Genomic DNA, 10,927 nt, shown 5'->3' with positions numbered 1-10,927 from the left:
AATTCCATGGAAAAAAACCAAGAAAATTTGCAATTGAACAAATAGCACAGTGGTTCAAGAGGACTGCTTTACTGAAAAATCCCAAATCCCAAATGGTCGGCTTTTCAAATGTCCATCTGTACCTTGGGTACAGAAGTCCCACCTGAGCATTGCCTCAGATTTTAAAATCTTGCCCAGAACTTTTGATTTGAAGCAAACTTACGGGGAAAATAAGTGAGGAACAAAAAAGGGAAGTTGAAAGGCAATCAGGCAACCATGCACAAGCTCGGGGCAATTAAAGCTCTCCTGAGCATTTCACATGGAGAGCAGGCTCACTGCTGGCTTCAGAGGAGCGGCAGGAGGAGAGGGTGAAGGGGCAGAAGGCAGGGTGGGCAGAGGCAGGCAGTCGCTTGGATCCCACCTTTCAGTGGCTGCAAGGCAAGGGGCAGGGGGAAGCTTGTGAGCAGATGGGCAGGCAGCGCCCTGCCTCTCTGTATTTGTGCCTCAGGGCTGGTTTGTTCACTCCCTGGGGAAGTACCCTGCCTTCCCCTCTGGTGCGGCACAGCCCCTCTTCTGACCTAAGTCTTCGCTCCCTTTCTAGGGGAACTAGCCAGAAGGACTATTTGCGGTTAAAACGGCTGGCATATTCTTTTTCCCCTTTCTTTTGTTAAAGTTTTCTGATACTTTTTCACCTCTCTGCTTAGTTACTAATGTTGCCTCCCCTCTTGTCTTTTCTTCCTCTCATCTGCTCTGCTGCTCTACCGATCTCTTTGCTTTCCACCACCACCTGGTCTCATTTCTCGGTTGTCTTTCTCTTGCTCTCTCCTGCCAAGGAAGGGGACCGGGGACCAGTGACCGGCCCCCAGCACCGCCACAGAGTGTTACTAGCTGTAGTTTCTAGCTGTGGTGCTTTTTGTTGTCAAAATGAGTTACAAATAGCATTGTTACGGTAACTGAGAGGCAGGCAAGCCAGTGCCTGACCTACTTTATTGACAGCAGAGCCGAGATAGCTGCCTCATCTGCCTGCCTAATGATTTGTGCTATCAGTCCGAGATGCCAGCTGGCTTTCCAAAATCATGGGGCAGGTTTGACGGTTGTGTTATTTCTCTGTGTGTTTTCACTGAATGCCTGTTCTTTCAGCATCTCCCACGGCTGATGTGTCTGTGCCCCCCCACAGCTGGGCGCGGCACTGACAGGAGCCTCCTTCAGCCAGGGCTGACGGCAAAGCCAGGTCCAAAAGCAGGCAGCGCTGGAATCTTCTTCCCTCATTCCGTCACAAGCGACAACACCTTTACACAGAGCCGGCTTGGTGGCCTGCGGGTCCGAGCTGCTGAGTCACGCTATTGTGTTCGGGGCTTTTTGTACAGCGCTGGCCTGTTTTGGAAGGGCAGTCACAATGGAGGGATATGGCAGCTCCAGCCCAGGGCCCCCCGGGACCGCCGGGTCCCCGCAGAGCCGCGCTCGCCTTTGTGTGGCGCGGGGCTCGAGGAAGCCCACACGGCCCCGCGCCTGAAGAATGCAGCCTGCTTCAATTATTTCCTTTCAATTCACTGCGGCCACTTCGGGAAGGGGTGGGTTACTATGTAGGAGAAAGGTTACATCTCCTGCCTTTTTGTGTATCGCCGTGCTGCGCTAGCAATTTTGTACGGGCTTTCTGCTATAGCTGTGTGCCAGGTGATTCTCTCAGAGCTCCCTTTCCCCATCTCCAAACTTCTACTGAAATCAGCAGATTTCTGTCGGCAAGCTTCAGTCCTTAGTAATTTATTGTGGTTTACAGCAGATAACACTTTGGAAGTTCTTCTGAAGAGCTAACTACAAGTTAATTCAATTCTTAAGTGAAAGCGAAGTTAGATCTGGTGCGAGCGGAAGGCAGAACAAAGGAATGAAAGATGGCCTAAAATGAATCTATAGGCAGTCTTAGACAAATCACGTTGCCTGGCTCAGGATTCAAACTTTCTATTGCTAAAATAAAGATTCAGTTTTACCTGAATAACCTTACCCTGAATAACGTTACCCTTATTACTCTTCAGGAACCAAAGAGAAAGCATGCTAAAGATATGAAAATGGTTATTGTGTGTTATAGGGACGGTAATTTTCTTAATTTAAAGTCAAGCTCCAGATTACATGTGTGTTTATCCAAATTTTATGCTCATGTAATGCTATTAAGTTTAGGAAATCTAATATTAAGCTATGTTTACTGAAGAACAGAGGAAATATATTTAGGTTTTGTCAGTAAATCCCACAGCATAATAATGTCTTTGGTGTAATTTTATCTATTTCACAAAATACTGACTCTCCTCAACCTGTAAAGTCTTAATACAACCAGAAGTGTTACCTAAATTCCAGCAGCATGTGAGTTCCTAAAGTTAAATAATCTAACAGTGTCTTGTTGCACACCACCTCTACAATCTAATTTTCTCTTCCAGTCTAGTGTATTTCCAGGGTGTTCCACAATAAGGAGTATCCTACAAATGTTTCTGCATGTATTTAATGCATTAAAATGCAAAAAAAAATTAGCACGATCCAGGCATTTTGATCCACTTGCATAGTGAATTTGTATTAGTATGAAAGCTTACAAGAGCTAAAATTAAAGCCCTGTATTTGCCTATTCATGAAAAGCACATAACTGGAAATTAGATAACTACGAGATAGGACAGATAACTGTTCTTTTTAGAGTACTTACTGAAGAAGTCTAAGTGGCCTACTAGAATTAAAATATGATTTTTGACATCAAGCACACCTACCTGTATCTCTAACAGAATTGTCTTCAGCATGGAAAAGAGGGAATTTGACCCAAAAGATTCCACTGAAAAAAATTAACTAAAATTCACTTGTAACTATTGTCAGATGACACTGTATACAAAGGGCAAAGGGCTAATTTTCTTTGCATCAATTTGTTATGAATGCATCTTTACTGTTTTGCTCTTGGAGGACTGAGGGAAGGCTGTCACCAGCCAAGCATGTCTGATGAGCAAGTGCCCTTCAGCAATTGAATCAGGGGGCTGGAAAGACCCCTGTGGGAAGCTAAAGAAGCAGACACCCCAGTTTGTGGGTTGAAGGTGGATTGGCATGTGCCTGGTAGAAGTCTCCTAACTATGAGGAAGTGCTTACACGAGGGATAAACAAGATTTGTAAAAACAAACACAACTACAGGCACTCACATGAAGCCAAATTCATTCCTCGTAAGCCTTGCCCAGCTTACACTGCAGGGGTGAGTTTGGCTCAGTGTGTGACCTTATCTAAGGCTGGAGCCGTGACATCTAATATGTACAGATATTAACACTGTATGCACTTGGAACCTTTCATTTCTGAATGGATTGACAGATCAATTCAGTCTGGCACGGAGAAGCCGGGGTACCCTGGATTTGTGCACGCGTGTACGTGCCATGTGGCACAACTTATGCTCTCCGTGAGTGCCTAAATATAGAAAGTCAATCTATGCGGCGGGGCCGTGGGGGCAGGGGAGGCTTTGGCCCTGATCCATTACACCTGGCCTTTCTCGCACACCATGAAAATTTCATGTTGTTTTCCTCCAGTGTCTCCCGCGGTCTTTGTTCCTCTCAGGCCAGCGCTGACCAGCGTCCTCACAGCCAGGCTGGCGGTGAGCTCCGGCTGCTGCAGGCTCCCTTTTGTTGCTCTTGCAACTTCTAATGAGCCGTCAATCAGCAACCTTGTTTCTTCGAAGCTTATCTCGTGACTGCTGAGAGGGGCCAGAAGTAGGGATCATGTGCGAGCTGGAAGAAAATACACCAAGAACATATTTAAAGTGCTTTTTTTAGGTTTACAACCAAGATTTTTCTCCAAATTATTGTCACATTCAAGCTCTCACTGTAAAAAGTTGCCCGGGATTAGAGCATATAAACAACTTGGTGCTTTAGGATGAAGGAAGAGCAGTAATCTCTATGCCTTATCGAAGGCATCAGATAAACAGGACAAATTACCTTGCGTCAGACTGGCTGGCAGGTCACCTTTTTTGGCGGAAAGAAAGGAGGCTCATTTCTAGAGATGAGTCAAATGTGGAACCGTGTTGTTAACCCACTAACGTTTTAGAGAGTTGATTACAAAACACGGTCTTGTTCTCCTTTAGGTTCATCTTTATTGTGTTTGTAACTCAGCTTGGTTACAGATCCACGGGGAGAAGTGAAAGACGCTGACAGGAGGTAAGGTGAGCTCCGAGGCAGCCAGACCCGGAGTGCTGGTGTGAGGCACAGGGTCCCTGGCTCTGTCCAGACAGAGCTGCTTCCTGAGCTGGGGCTTGTGAGGCAGAGTCTCCCTGGCAGAGCCTGGCCTCTCTTTTCTGCAACGAGACCAGACAGATTGTTTGAAGCCATCACTAACACATCTCACCTGAATTAAGGCAGCACTGCATACCTGTGGAGCTATTTCCCTTGAAGTGAAAAAGACCTGAAGGGAAGGCTGATGAAAAAGACAATTGAGATTTTATAAGGTGTTTTAGCAGTATAACGTTGTAGCGCTTTTTTTTTTTTTTTTTTTTTTTTTTTTTTTTTTTTTTTTTTTTTTTTTTTCCCTGTGGGGTGTGGGGAGAGAGGGAGGAAGGGAAGTATTTTATTTAGTACCTTGGTTTCTTGGAACAGTTTTAAACGTGATAAACAATTGCCATTTCTGAACAGAGGCTAACCAATACTTTGTAGGCTCTCTATTGCTTTGACGCTGTAGAATAAATCCTAGAAACCCAACTGCCTCATCACATCTCCCTCGTAACATGTATCTCCCCAGCACCTCTGTGCAGTGAGCAGATGCTCTACCTTTTGCAGTGATAAGGAACTGAAGCCCAAGGAAGCCATGTGACTTGCCCAACGGCACAGAGGAAGCCCACGGCAGGCAAGGGACCATGCAGGCAGCTGGCACCACTCATCCCTCACTGCACTTTACAGCTTCACAAAGTCAGCTACCATTCCAGTCTGACAGCATTTTCTACCCACTTCAGGTATTTTCATGCACTGGGATTGATTGCCAGATTATTTTACAAGCAGCTGAACAACACTGTCAATTCAAACAATCCATTGTGAACGTCTAGATACCTAGTGGTTTCTGGCACACCCAGAGCATGGACCAAAATATTATTTCTAACCATGGTGATAGAAGAGTCTGGAAGGAAGTCTCAATACTGAAATGCAAGAAGTCAGGTAGAATGAATCCTACTACACAGTTATTACTTCTTACAAATGTAGTTTTAAAGCAAACTCTTGCTTTTTTTGTGGCTGGGTTCTTGGCTGTCGGGTATTTGGCATTGCTAGTGCTGATGCTCCCTCACACAACCACTGTGAAAAGATACTGTTATCAAAGCTGGTGCTGTGATTCAACTAGAACAGCCAGAGATGGCCAGAGCGGAGGTGCAAGGAGGTTGTGTGGTTGTGTGGTCAGGGCAGGTGCGCAGTACAAAGAGTTACAAAGAGTACAGAGTGTTACGAATGAGTCTGTGCTATTCATGTATAACCTAAACAAGACTGACTCTACACACAGACTTTGAAGAGATGGAAATTTAGGAAAAGTTGTTCCAAGAGTTTCATTTTTCTTATGTGTTCCTTTGTTCACAGTGTGACTGACTTACAAGTGTCCTGGAAGGGACATGAATCACACAGCCTGCTAGGCATGATGGCTTTCACACACACTGATTCACTGCCAGGCCCTTGCTACACCATGCTTGATGGAACAGAATTTGCAGGAGCTGTGAAGATGTGCAGGACCAGGATTCAAGGATGCCTCTTTGTTTCTTGACATTTCCCTGGTGTGGTAGCTATCCACCAGCAATGACACACGAGGCATGTGGCTCTCTCATCTACCAGCCTTGCTTTTGACTGGAAGTGGTTACAGCTGCTCTATCTTGTGCTTTGCCCTAATGATTAGATTGGTTACAATGTCAAGTACGTGCCTGATGAGCCAGTTACTCGTGTCCAAAGGGATGACTACTCTTAGGAAATAACTCGGTGGCCATAAATACCCATTGTAAGCAGCAGGTACCTACCTCAAGGCCGCTCAAATACTGAAGTTCTAGGGAACAATGAGGCTCCACACTCACCCCAGCCTTCCTGCTTTCCTCTGGTATTCCCCTACTCAGCACCCTGGCTGCTGTAAATCTCATTCCAGCTACCAGCTGCTCTGGGGCGTTGGCCATCTCATTGGGGCTCAGGAACTCAAAAGGGGGTGCCTATAAAGCAGCTGTGAAGATGTTTGGCAAAACCAGGACTTACCGTATCTGAGCTTGGTGTATTAAAATGCACCTTTTTTCCCCCAGCTTATGTATAGTAGCTGCTCTTAGACAGTGCAAACAATCCCTTACTACACAGAAAAAAGCCACCCAGTGCTATCAGCACTGATACAGCTGATGCTTGTCTGCCCTTCTATCTCCTATGAAGCTCTGTAGGATTTGAACACAGTTAAAAGCTGTGTGATCTACTGTCTGGCTGACCCTGTCTGACCCAGCAGTCTAGTGTAAAACAAACCGTTTGCTCCCCCACACATGCTAGCCATGGGTGGGACAACAGAGCCTTTCCAGGTGATCCTGGCTAAATCCCTCTTCAGCCCTCTCCCCACAACCTGTCTTGCTGGTCATATGGTTACACGAGTGGCAGGCCCTGACTCTTCATAATTGATTATGTACAGGCACCATAGGGGTCATTCAGCTGCTGGGCCATAAGTGCAGTTCTAGCAGATGTTCCCCATTTCCACTAAAGCAAAGGAATTTTCTGTGGGCAAAGTGTGGCCCTTGAGCTGCCAGTCAGAACACCCCTTTTATAGGTGAAATCTGAGACTTTCTAAATGTCATCTCTAATTAGTCTATCACATAATTTTTAGTAGTCCAGGAAGACTCTCTGTCTGACCATTTGGACATTTAGTAACCCCAGCTGTGCTGCACAGAGCTGGCTGCTGCTTGCGCGATTCCTGTGCAGTGATGCCAATCATTGATCTTCTCTGAGATGTGTGAGCAAGAGAGCAAAGTGCTTCTGAGAGATCACAAGGAACCAGCAGTACTCCAAAGACCAGACTTGGAACAGTTTGGTTTGGATTCTCAGGGTCAAGGACAGAAAATCCGACAGCACAAGAGGACTGGGCCCTTGTGTTCTTAAAATAGAAAACACTGTATAGTAAACATACAAAACATAAATGCCTCAAAGCTCAAGTGCAAGCCCCGAGGTCCCCCAAGTCTGAGGGACAGAGACCTCTAGATTTGCTTTTGTTTAATTGACAAATCAATTCAAATGGTGAAAGTCTCTCCTAGTGTGCTCCACTAAAACTGTCTTTGGGGTTGCAGCTGATACAGATTTCCTTTCAAAAGGGTAGGATTGAGAACCCCACTTAGAGTAAATACATGTCAGCTCCTGAGACCTTTCTCTGTGGTTAGAGGACAGCATGTCTTATTTAAAAGAAAAGTGAGAGAGAGAGGCTGTCTCAGTAGCAAGTAGCACAGAGCAGTGCCGTGTGAATTATTGAAGTGGAATCTGGAATGCACACCGCCACATCAGGAACTTCTGGAGACCAGGTCTCATTGGAAGAACTGACTCTTACTGGAGAGGTAGTGGAGAAGTTTCTGGCCAAAACCTCCATAATCTCAGCCTGAGGTGGAACAGAGACTCCAGGGTAAAAAGGGACATATCCCTTGTAGCACAAAGTATATGGGATTTGAAAACCAGGCACTGGTCCGCGGGGCCTGGACACAAGTTCACAAAGGGATCATTCGGTAATGCTAAGGACAGCCAGAAGCTTCCTCCAGAGGAAAGGATCCTAGGATTTCTGAAGCAGTGACACCACAGAAGATGAGAGACTCTAGAAATCTCCTCTTGCTCAGTTCAGTGTTGAGCGTCCCTGAAAAGAGCTGGATGACACGATATTAGAGATATTTTTATTCTTTGGTGCTGCAGCTCTGAATGGTACAGACAGCAATACAGCCTCAGAAGTGTCACAGTCTAGAGACATACGGCTACCCTGACTGGCAATTTCTTCAAATAACTAATGGCATTGGTACTGCACTTGCTCAGAATGTTGCTGCTGGCATGGCCTCTGTTGTGTGCTAGCTGCAAATCAGAGAGACTTCAGTCAAGAAGGAACTCCAAGAGAAGTTTGTGGCGCACGAGGTGTCCTTCCTCAAGAAAGTAGCAGAAGCCTTTGTAATCAACCTCTTCTGCAAAGAGGGTCAACCAACACACCTAGGCAGCTTTCCAGGCACCCTTCCCCCAGCCTGTAGCACTGCCGGGGTCACTGTGACCCAAGTGCAGGACACAGCACTTGGCTTTGGTGAACCTCATACCACTGGTCTCAGCTCATTGATCCAGCCTCTCCAGACCCCTCTGCAGAGCCTTCCTACACTTCAGCAGATCCACACTCCTGCCCAACATGGTGTCACCTGCAAAATGACTGAGGGGACACTCAGTCTCCTCCTTCAGGTGGTTGATAAAGATATTAAACAGGACTGGTCCCTATACTGAGCCCTGGGCATCACCACTGTTTACCAGACACCACCTGGATGCGGCACCATTAACCATCACTCTGAGCCCGGCCATCCAGCCAGCTCCTAACCCAACGAGCAGTGCGCCTCTCCAAGCCAGGGACGGGCAGTGTATCCAGGAGGATGTCATGAGAGACCGCATCAAAGGATTACTGGGGGAAAAGGGGAATACAAGGGGAACAGGAAAGAGAAGGAGGATGACCTGGGATGTCTCTGAATGAAATTGTTCAAAATGCTTCTCTAATATTTTGTATTCTTGCAGGAAGACTAGATTCTCCATATTTTCCTCTCCTCTTTCCCAAAAATGCTTCCAAGCATTTCAGAAAAAAGAGTCATTCCAGTGACAGCATTCATGAAGGTCTTCCTGGAAGTAAGTAAAGGTTTTCTAACCGTTGATCAAATTTAGATGGCTAGTATTACTGCTGAAATAAAGATTTAAATCTCAACAGAGCAGTATTCTTCTGAACTTATTGTTAACAGGCTACTGACAACTTGTGTTCAGTGGAATCCATTCATTTGAACAAAATATGAATCCAAGACTTTCCAAGGTATAGGATTAGTTCACAAAACATTGTCAAGTTCAAACCATTAGCAGAAGCACTTTGCAAGTCTTTTAGCTCTCCAATCAAATATTTGGAATTAGAATAATCATCCTTGTTATTTTTTTAAAAGGGTAGCATTTTTGCTAGTGAATTTTTTAAAGTTTCATAACTACAAATTTGCTTTTTTTGCTACATACTTCTTTTTAAATCCAGTTTTCCAACAGTCACTGCAAGAAATAAATTATAAAAAAAAAGAGCCAGACATATTATACTTAGAGACCCAGACTGCTGCATCTCAGGAACAGGAAAGAGTTGAGCAGTTCTAGGAGGAGAAAATTGTTTATTTAGTTGATTCCCAATGACCTATCTTTCTCAGGTGTTCCAATGATGCCCATCATATTCACTCCATCTCAACTGTCTGGAAGGCAGTAACAGAAAACTGCTATTTGATCTCATTCCTTCATCTAATCTCATCTATCAAGAGTGTGCACAGCAACTCGGTATCTGAGCACCTCAGAGAAATTACATGAAGTCAACAACCTTCTTTGGCATCTCCTTTTTGTACTAGAAAAAAGCAGTGCTTATGAACAAGGAAATCCAGATCAGCACTCAGTGATTCAGCTACACATACCCACAGGGAAAGTGCAGAGGATGAATAGGGGGAGCAGAGTTGTGGATAAAAGAAGTTCCACTTTCTGTGGAAGTCTTCCAACATCATATCCACTCATTAATTATAACCCAGCTGATACAGAACCCAACGTGTTTGACATTCAGCACAATTGTCTTAAGATGTTTAACAGATGGTGAAAAGTGAACTACAGGTAAATTGTTGGTCCCAGACTACTCAAATAGCAGCAGAGCCAGAGCTGCACTCCTTGGGCCTGGATCCAGGACAATAAATTCTCTGTGCTGGACTTGAGGTAGCCTGGCAAGGGAGATTTTATGCCTCAGTGGTCTCCCCCACCACACAGATCTACCATGGAGGACAACTGCTTGTCACCTTCCCACATCCTATCATCCAGGTATAGGTTAGTGAAATATCTGTTGACTATGTTTTACACAGGCGCAGCATATCCTACAATATCCCACTGTACACACTCCCTGCTCACACACCAGAGGTTGGGAAGGTGGATCAAGTGTGCCTGGAAACACCCAGCTTGACACTTGAGCAACCTTTGAAGCTATTTCTAGGCAGAAAAGAAGCAAGGATCGTAGGGCTTCGGACCGCTGGAACCCGGTCTGACAAGGATGGCTTTCAGCAGCACTGCTGCTCAAGTCACTCCAAGACAAGCCCTCTCACCCTCTCTCCTTCCCACCATGTGCCACCCCCTCCTTCCTCATTGTAGCGGTTTGTGGGGTTGGATGGTGACCCAGACTGACCAAGGCACATCTGGAATAAGAACCATTGGTTTGGGCTGTTAAAGCCAGCACTCCTACCAGAAGGAACATCTGTCAACTTCTGCCATTGTTCAGTGCTTAAACATAAGCCTGCATACTGACGAGGCTGCTTGTCTCAGCTGCTGTTGCTGAAGGTTCTGCTACGTTGCCTGTTGACAGTAAGTCATTTGCTATGTAAATTCTCAATTTCTATGCTTCAAATTAATTTTAAAGTCTGCTGTGATAAATGTTGGCCTCTTGAGGAATAACAGAACCCTTGATTTATGCTCTTACAATTACCTCTGCTAAGTAGTCACAGCACTTAAAAAAGAGATCTTAGAGTGGCCAAAGGCTATTTTGTGCACCTCCAGGTCCGCAGTTCAAATGCCACATAAAGTTTAATTGCTTTCCTGGTCTGATCAGTCCCGCTCTCTGCAGCATGGTCCTTGCTGCCTTCCTTGCTTGCTGTCAAGTGCCAGCTGAGAGGGGCTGTGGCACTGTATCTACAGTCAGGGCGGGCAAGTGGTGCCTGCAATTTATAAGGGATCATGTGCTCGACTTCCAT

Source organism: Hirundo rustica, chromosome 6 (assembly GCF_015227805.2).
Source record: "Hirundo rustica isolate bHirRus1 chromosome 6, bHirRus1.pri.v3, whole genome shotgun sequence".
NCBI lineage: Eukaryota > Metazoa > Chordata > Aves > Passeriformes > Hirundinidae > Hirundo > Hirundo rustica.
Note: the sequence above shows the minus strand (reverse complement) of the source record.